This window comes from Anser cygnoides, chromosome 6 (genome assembly GCF_040182565.1).
Source record: "Anser cygnoides isolate HZ-2024a breed goose chromosome 6, Taihu_goose_T2T_genome, whole genome shotgun sequence".
NCBI classification, from domain to species: Eukaryota; Metazoa; Chordata; class Aves; order Anseriformes; family Anatidae; genus Anser; species Anser cygnoides.
In genome coordinates, this window is record NC_089878.1 from 36,647,891 (window position 1) to 36,657,357 (window position 9,467).

General features: G+C 43.0%; 1 long non-coding RNA gene across 1 annotated transcript; it reads right to left on the reverse strand.

Moving 5' to 3' along the window:
* Positions 1-246: 246 nt before the first annotated feature.
* Positions 247-9,467, reverse strand: LOC125182676 (uncharacterized). The gene is made up of 5 exons (XR_010832503.1): positions 9,072-9,467; positions 2,267-2,365; positions 1,428-1,526; positions 581-684; positions 247-487 (listed from the first exon to the last, which is right to left on the reverse strand). It is a non-coding gene; the product is annotated as an uncharacterized lncRNA (long non-coding RNA).

Genomic DNA, 9,467 nt, shown 5'->3' on the forward strand with positions numbered 1-9,467 from the left:
CCTTCCCTTCCCTTCCCTTCCCTTCCCTTCCCTTCCCCCTTCCCTTCCCTTCCCTTCCCTTCCCTTCCCTTCCCTTCCCTTCCCTTTCCCTTTCCCTTCCCTTTCCCTTCCCTTTCCCTTCCCTTCCCTTTCCCTTTTTTCTTTTTTCTTTTTTCTTTTTTCTTTTTTCTTTTTTCTTTTTTCTTTTTTCTTTTTATTTTTTTTTAAATTATTTTAAATTTATTTTAAATTATTTTTTTACGCCAGAAAAATTTAGGACTATGAACTCCTCATACCCTCAGGTGCCTTCTTAGGAATTGTGTTACAACTTGTGTTTAGGGAAAGCTATGTCTTAGCTTTAAAATACACTCCCCATTTCTATTTCCACTCTTCCTAGTAGTAAACGAGGCACAGCAGACCTCACCTTTTCTTTGAAACGTGCAGGACAATTACCTACATGTCTCTCACTGCCACCCTGCCGCCAAGGAGTCCCCTTTGGACCAGCAGCCTGTGGGTAAAAAAGTCAGTGGTCAGCCACTGCCATGGTCTCCACCAGGCTTTGTGGCAATCTTTGGCACCAGCAAATCTTGAATTTTCTTACCTCAGACACACTGCCACGTCCATGGGCATAAGGAAAGAGGGAGAAGAGATGGCTGGGGCTGGTGCACCAGGGTCTCCATGGATGGTGCCAGGTTCAAATTCAGACTTTGAAGGCACAGTGAGATGAAAACAAATACCAGTTTAACTTGCTACCTTGCAGCTTTTCCTAGATCATTAAGTCATGCTATAAATAAATAAATTAACCTCTGCCTGTGTTAACTTTGCTGTTCCTTCAAGGAACTTTCACAGCAGCATTAATGTAAATGTGCCAACATTTTGGGAGATTATTCTCATTGCTGATACACCTCATGCTTAAAATGGGAAATATTCTTTCTCAGTGCTTGGACAGACATTTTACAGGTGGCCCCAGCATCCAAGTCCTGCCTCTAAATTCCAGTACACAGCCTTTTAATTATTATTATTAATAATAATAATAATAATAATTTCATCTTTTATCTTTATGAGCCATCTTGGTAGCATCTCTGTATCACAAGCTGATATTCCTCCGTCTCAGTCAGAGAAGGTAATCCCTTACATAGGTCTCAGTGACTTTTCTGGCTGCAGTGAACTGAACTTTTTTTACACCTAGAAATTAATGAAAACAAAGACACAGCAAAAGAAAGCAAGGGTGCAGTGAAAAGATACCACACAGGCTGCTGACGGTGTGGAGTGTCTGCCCACTCAGGAGCCCATGGAAATATGTTTTTCTGTTGGATTTTATGAGCCGCTAGATAATTTTTCTCATGAGTAAAAGCATTTGTAGCCACACAATGGAAAGCAAATATAAAAAAGGCAACACGGTCCCATGTTCTGGGCAGTGCAGACAGGTACAGAGTACATCCCACCACCTTGCACATCTCTGTTGGGCAGGAGGGAGCCTCTGTGGGTAAGGTGCAGAATCGGCTTTGGTGAGTGATGGTCTAACTGCATGCAGCACATTTTATGTTCTGAAAACAGAGGAAAATGAAACCCAAGTGAATGCAAAGAGGAGAATAAAAACATGACAATTTTGCAACTGGCAGAGGAGAAATGAAACTAAGATTTGGCAAGAGATCAGCTTTAACTCAGAACCAAACCCAACGGGCACTAGTGATATAGCATATAGCTATTATCCTTACAGTGACAGAGAAAAACATCAAAATAGATCATTTCTTTTGTGTTTGAAATAGGCCTTTGGCCTAGCTCCACACAAGAGCAACCTGGGCTAGATAACACAACCGGCATTCTTGCAATGCTGATGCTCTGACAAGGTGCTTTGTGAGTAAAGCAAGGGAAGGTTTATCATCATGTATCTAGTTATCTGTCCTAAGAATGCTTTCCATTTTAGTTTTGTCATTAAGATGGATTCACTCAAGTCCTTCTTTAGTACCAAGGTAAAAATAAGCTTTCCCTTCAAACACAGCATTTGTTTCCTATGCATTCACTTTTCAATAGCATACAGAATTGTATACATATACATACATGTATACAAAGTGGGATTTTCACACACAAAAATTAAAGAAAGCTCAGTCTTTACAGTAACACCTGAGAAGCCCTAGAAGAAATATGCTGGTTGCATTTCAAATGTTTTCTGCCATAACAATAAAAAACTTTTCCAGGGACAGATGCTCAAATAAACCAGCACAGCTTCTCTGAAGTGAACTGAGCCATGACTGCTCCAGCTACAGATTTTGTCCATAGCAGATACCTCTGTGGACTGATCCTGATCCTAGCGAAGTCAGCCATGAAATTCCATGTATTTTCCATAGGGCAGAATTGGTCCCAGCATATACATATAGCTGAATTGCTGAAAAGATGAAGGAAAAAAAGACATCATAAAGTTCCTGGTTTGCTAAGCAGATGGTGGAAAGAAGGCCAATTATAGTGTAAAGCATCATTTCACTAAAAGAAGTGTGAGTGCTGGAAGAGCTCTGAACAGAGGGGATTTTGCTCTGCCATGTGCAGTCTCCAGGAAACAAAAGGAAGGGTGTGACTGAAATGAAGACAGGCAGAATGTAATATTTTCCTTTGATGTGTAAACAGATTTAATGCAACAAAAATCAATGAGGAAACTCTCCAAAGGAGAGTATTTTAATGTGTTATCATATTTCACATAGATTTCATAAAAATTCAATTTCAATTATAGCACAGTTTACAAACAGTGCTGTGCCTCCCTGGAAAACATATGGCCATCAAAACTTCAAACAAAATACTGCCAAAGTCGCTCATAAAAAATAAATAGCCATAAGCCAGTGTGTTATTGTCCTTTTAATGTTTGTTGAATGCCTATAATTCTTCTCGTGTCCGCCTCGGCTGTCAGCTTTCTGACACTCAGGTCTCCCTTTTGCTCACCTCCCCTGGAAGATGTCTTGGAGAGAGAATGCTAGCAGGAGCTATAGTGTGAGGAGTTCTTAATTATTTGGGATATTATCTTACATTTCCAGCTGTGCTGCTGCAGAAAAAAAAAGGAAAAAAGTATCATAACCACCCCCCCTGCAAAACAGCAGTGTAGCAGCAGCAGAGAGAGGATGGCTGAAGCACGGGGTGGTGCTGCAGCGTCTGCTGGAAGTGGGGAAACAGGCTCTTCCCCAGCAGCAGTAAATGACTTCCTGAGAGCTGTGAGCTCCTGCACCAGCTCCTGCTTTGATAAGTTAATAACCTGCTCCATGGCTTGGTGTGCCCCAGCCCAGCGAGCTGCAGCCCCTTCGAAGCTTGGCACAGGGTGCACAAGTGGAGTTGGTGTCGGGCACGTTGCCTCTGGTCCCTCTGCAAGAGGCAGGCCAGAGCCACGCAGGATCAGCGAGCGTTATGCATGCAGGTAGGAGTTTATTTTAGTACTTTTGTCAGGGGATTAGATCAAAACGGATTCTGTGCTTCTGCAACACAGGGGCTCAATGATGCTTAATACACTGCATTGTGCAACAAAAGGGCATTTACATCTTACACAGAAGAAGCTGAAAATAGATCAAGACATCCAGTACTGGCCTCACAGCTGGCTCTTTCCACCTTGGCTAGAAGTTGCAGGGCAGAATGAAGGTGAAGTCTGGGGAAAAAGGCAAAGGTGGCTTTGAAACAGCCCTGACTCACCACACCAACACGCAGCTTTGACAGCAGCGCACCCTATATCCCAATGACCACTGCACGGATATATGTGACAAACCCTTTTTCATTCAGCTGGGAAATAGGCACAGTTCTATGGAAAAAGAAGTGATGCTTTCCCCCTACCTGTAATTTCCAGAAGTGTTATTGTGCAGTTCCCAACTGAGGCAGAGAGAAGCTTCATCCAGTAAAACCAAACTCTACCCTTTTTTCAACAGTGACACACCTCTTTTGTCCTTTAAGAGCATTCAGATGTCAGGAGACCAGCTTTGGCAAATGAAGGGCTGCCATGGCTGGGGGAGGACAAGGTGCTCTGTGCCTTGCTGAGCAGCAGCTTTTGTCCCTGTGGTGGGTGCACAGGGAAGGACCTCCCTACAGGACAATGCCACAAGCATGCCTATGTCCCAGGGGCATTTGGAAATATTGGGGGGGAGCTACTGGTTATAATGGTTTTGCACTGTGCTCGGGCTGGAGAGGGAAGCTGGGGATGGAGGGGGGTTAATACGGAGCAAGTGCTGATAAAATGCCAGGAATGCAGCAGGAGAAATGAAAAAAAGGAAATATATGGAAGAAGGAGGACATTATTGATAGCATTAGTGAAGTGTAAGTGTGTGGGAAGAAAACGTGATGTATACTGGCAAGGGCAGAAGAGCTCACAAAACCGATGTATTTTAGTCATGAGAGTGAGGACACTGTGCAGAGCTATTAGTTTTCCTCAGGATACACCTGCCTAGCAAAGACTGCAGTGGTGGAGGGATGGCAGGCAGTGGTGCTGGCTGTGCCTCTGCAAAGATGTTACAGTAGGTACCCGTGAATTTTGCTCTGCTTTCACTGGAACAAAGAACAGACATCCTGCATAAATATAAATAAAAAGAAAAATCCGTCCTCTGATCTACCTACCCAGGCTGAGTGTAGGACAGAGAAACACAACTCACGCCAGCTAGTCTGTGACTCCTGTGGAGACAGGTCAATGTGCAGCCACCTTGGCACTAACATGCTCCACCTGCAAGGACCCAGGAGAGATGATCACCACCCTGAGCTCTCTCACTCTGCAGGGCCGTCTCTGATGCTGTATGCCCAGCAGGACTTTATGTAATAGGAGAACTGGGCAAAAATATGCATTGTCTGTGGCTCTGCTCAAATGGGATATTCAAGCACCTGACCGAAATTGCTAGATGTCACTGGGACCAGCCACTGACTGAAAAGACCATGCTAGCTTGAGAAAGGCAAATATTGTGGAGATAGAGCTATGAGAATATAGCAGTTTATATATATATACACACACATATATACATATATATATATTTTTTTTTTTTTCAGAAAGGATGTAAAATGTATCTTTTATGTTCTCCCATTGACGTTAATATGGTGTCTCCACAGGATGTGTCACACTCAGAGGAGGGCCAAACATTCCCATATCTGCCATTAGGATTTTACAGGAAAACATTTAGCAGAACGTTTTTCCCATAAGTAGTTCATCTCTTCACTAAATGCGCCATTTTGACAGCTTCTATCTTTTATAGGGAAGGTCCTGGGGGGGAATATGGTCTTATGGCTCCTTGGCCTAAACAGCCATCAGCCATGTGGTTTTGGTCAATTCTAGAACAATAAAGAAAAAAAAAAAAAAAAAGACTGTTTTCTTATTACAAGCAACAGTAGCTAAGTTCACAGCAGATATCACAGGAATACTAAAATAGATCATTCCCTAAATGCCTGAGAAAGTAGCAATAATTTAATGTTAAATATAAATACCTGACACTTTCAAGCTAGTTCAAACTAGTTTCATCAATAAATATCCTTGTATAGAAAGATGAGTCTCATAGCATATCCCAAAAGAATTTAAAAATGATGGGAAGACTTCATGTACAATTACAACAGCGATAGTATTACAGTGCAGTACAGGAATGTACAATTCTGCACATTAAATATTCTCCTTACAACCTACCACCTGGGTCTCTCCTGCAAGGGCAAATTTATTTTGATAATTTCCAGTCCCCTATTTAGACATCTGTAGCGTCGAGGCAGTTTGAACCCATAAACCACAAATTCACACTCAGATGACAGCCCTGTAGGACATTCGTAGGTGTGCATGTTGACTCGGCCTCTCACCATTAAACAAAACCCCCAGAATCTGCAGCAGTTTGGGGTCAGACATAATGTGCCTTTTTGTCTTCGGTTTCCTCCTACCTACCGCATTAGCTGAGCCCCTCATACCCAGGAGCAGGCAGTGGTGGGGCAGGTGGCTCGTGTTTTGCTTCCCCAGCCTTGGGTTTGAGAGCCACAGGAGACAAGCACTTGGGAGTGATCTAGTGCACGTACAGGAAAGCACCAGGCTAGTATCTAAGTGCTCTTAAATATTTAACGAAGAGTCGTGAAGAGGAAATTGGCCACCTAGCTTAACTTGTAAACAGCAGGGCTGCATTAGCTGACAAACGCAGCAAGTGTCTAAAGCGCTAACAGGCAGGGAAAAAGAAAAAGAACAAATGCTGAGGATGAACAAATGGAGGCATAAAAACACCTTCGTTAGTGGGTGGATCGGTGTTGTTGCAGGAGGTGGGAAAGGACCCCCTGGTTGTAGGCCATGAAGAGCAAAGGCTCTTTGGGGCTCCTTGGAGAGTGCCCCATGTCCTCAGGACACAGTGGGGGGAAAAGGTTCACGTGCGCTGGTCCCTTGAGCTCACTATCTGCCTCTGAAAACCCTGGCTCAGGCAGCAGAGGAACATATCCTCTGCCCTTCTATGAACTCTCCAAGGATCAAAGACAGTAAAAGGAGAAAGCCCTAACCTGACATTTGTGAAAAGGAACATAAAATATCATGGTGGTGGGTAAGCAGTTGGTTAAAACAGACTGGGAAGCCTGAATGCAACGCCCCATGTGGTGAAGACAGTGGGACAGGGACAGGAGCAGGCCTGAGGCAGAGCCTGGAGGAAGAAGTGCAAGACCAATACTCGTCAGAACTGGCAGTGTCACACAGCTGGCATGGCCAGCGCTGCCACAAGGGCTCCCCGACATCAGGAAACATTCAGGGAGCTGTGGTAAACCCCAAAGGAGGTTGTTTTGTGTGGGCGGCCTTCCCTGAGTGGCCCTGTGCCTGGGGCCTGGGCCCAAGCTTCCTGCAGCAGTGAGGGAGGTGGGAGGGGAGGAAAGCTGTGGTGGACTTTGGACTTTGATGAGGCTACCCATGAGTGAACGCGAAACAAAAGACAGCTGATGGAAACTAATTGTTACATAAAAGAGCTCCGTACAGATGTGTTGAAGACACAGTTATGAAAGCTGCGATTTAACATCTCTTCCAATAAAACCTGTGTCGAATGACAGCCAAGCCTGACACAGTTAATTAAAGTGGGATGCGCAGACACTTATATAGAGACAGCAATAAACAGCTTTTTCAGTTGATTAAAAAGCAAAGACTGAGGCTTTTGACTTGGCACAGAATATATTTGCTGTAAGCACACCTCATTTGCCACAAGTTAGGAGTACTGCTGCTCCCAGCCAGAGGGTGAAGCCCTCGGTGCATTTAGCTGACCACCCCTAGACCAGCAGCAGCGTGTGAATGGGCACGGGCAAATAAATTATAATAAATGACTGACACAGCCCCATGGCTGAAAGGCTGTAATGAGTTTGGGAGGTACCTGGCCAGTGCATGGTGCTAGGCCTCCAACAGGCAGGAAAAGTGTTTGGAAGTGGTTACACATTTTGTGCAGTGGTTTGTCTTTCCCTTTTCCCTTTCACAAATGCTCCTGTCGGTTGCTAGACAGAGAAAAACTGTGCCAGAGCACTGAAAAATTAGTTTGGAAGCAGAGACGCTTATTCTTGGTGCAACTGGCTTTTGTCATTCATAGTTTTCAACCATTGCCGTCTGCAACAGCGTCCTGGGCTTGCAGTATGACAGCCAGCACATACGTACGTAGCAGCAAAATGCCTTGCCACAACTTGTGTTTATAGCCAAGGAAAGAACAATAGAGAAGCAAGAGGAGCATTATATTCATTCCACAGTGCCTTGTCATTAACAACAGCCTCCTGCAGCCTTTCTTCCTCAGCAAATTGTTTTACTGAACAATTTACCAGGACCATGGAAAACTAAAGGTGGCTGTGGCTGAATTTCTGCTTTCCACCTCACTGGGTTCATTAAGCATGATTAACTCTCTCAGTGAGAATGCCACCAGCTGTACTTTTACGCTGTGATGCTGGTATCCCAGGATTTGTGAGCATGGTTTACATTACTCATCTGGATTCCCACACTTACAGAATATTTGTATGGATGGGACATGTACAGTCCAGATGAGAAAAGGTGAGGTGTTATGGTAAAGATTTTGTTATTCATTTTTCTCTCTCTAGTAAGCAACAACACCATATTATCCAGACGCATCGACATGGTAAACAATGTGGGAAATGGAATCAGAGGGATTCTACTGAAAATACCAGCTAACTGCCAACAATAACATAACATGTAACGTAACGTAACAAACATAACATAAAGTATAATATAACACAATGCAATGCAACACAGTGCAATGCAAGCTACCTGCTGATATCAGAGGACTGACAGCAAAGGTAAGGCAAGTTGTTGGATACAAGGGCTCATCAACAAAGCTAATAATCCCTCATAAATGGATAATAGATATAAAACAGAGTTACTTATATAGGATCCAGAGGGCTAAAAGAGGCTAGAAACTATATGGAAGAGTGAAGGAGCAGAACGGACACATTTTTAATCGACCTGGTGCTGGTTTCAGCTAACAGCCAGAGCTCTCTTGGCTCAGGAGCAAAGCAGAGTCCCTGTCAAATCCGTACTGAACTTAAAAGTAGCAGAGAAAAGCAGAAACTCAAAATGAGCTTTAGTAATGAACCTGCACTTTACTTTTCATAACAATGGATTTTTTAAAAGGTATGTCAAAGAGAATTGAATTTGGATCCATGAATACTGCAGTAAATGATGTAAGTCAAGTTAATTAAATTCTGTCTCCCAAGAACTACATTTTTCCTTCTTCTAGCAGATATATGCTACATATTGTAGTCTTGGTTAAATCCAAGCATCCATTTTGGATCAAAGTATTTTCCCCATGAAACTATTCTGAACAGAATGTATATTTTGGAAAAAAATATACATGTTCAAAATGTACAACGTACATATTCAAAATGTACATTTTGAATGTATAAAATAGTCTCATGAGCAAAAGCTATAGAGAATAAAGGAAGAATAAAGGAAGATGGTAAAGTAAAGCCAGTGCGAACCAGTTCAAAATTCTTTTCTGTTAAATTTTGGTGCAGGTGCAGGACCGCTCCTCACCAAGACCAGCCTTTGCTTTGGGAGGAGGTGGGATGTTGCCAGTCTTTCCCCTTTGGGTGATAATAATTACAGTGCACACCACCAAGAAGCTCTATCAATGCACAAAAGAGCCTGTGGGACTTACCATCAAATGGCCAAAATGTTTCTTGCAGCATTAAATCATCAGCAGTCACAAGGTGTACAGCAATGGGAAAAATAAGTATATCTCTTGGCTTTGTGGAGGAAATAGGGTGATAAAAGGCCCTCTCTCATTTTTGATTTTTAGCCTGTGAGTGTCATTTCACATCCAGATGCCCATCAACAGTATCCAAAGTTCATTACCAATACTGCTTCTGGAAAAAAAAAAAGTACAAAAGATGAGAATTTGTATCAGCAAACCATAGGGCAACAGTGTTTTATAAACACTTTAAAATATATAATTTTTCATTTCTTTCCATTTGAATACTCACAGTAGCAATATCATGTGTTCTTACAAGGGTTTTGCACCACAGATTTATGCTTTACTGGGAACTACACCGCT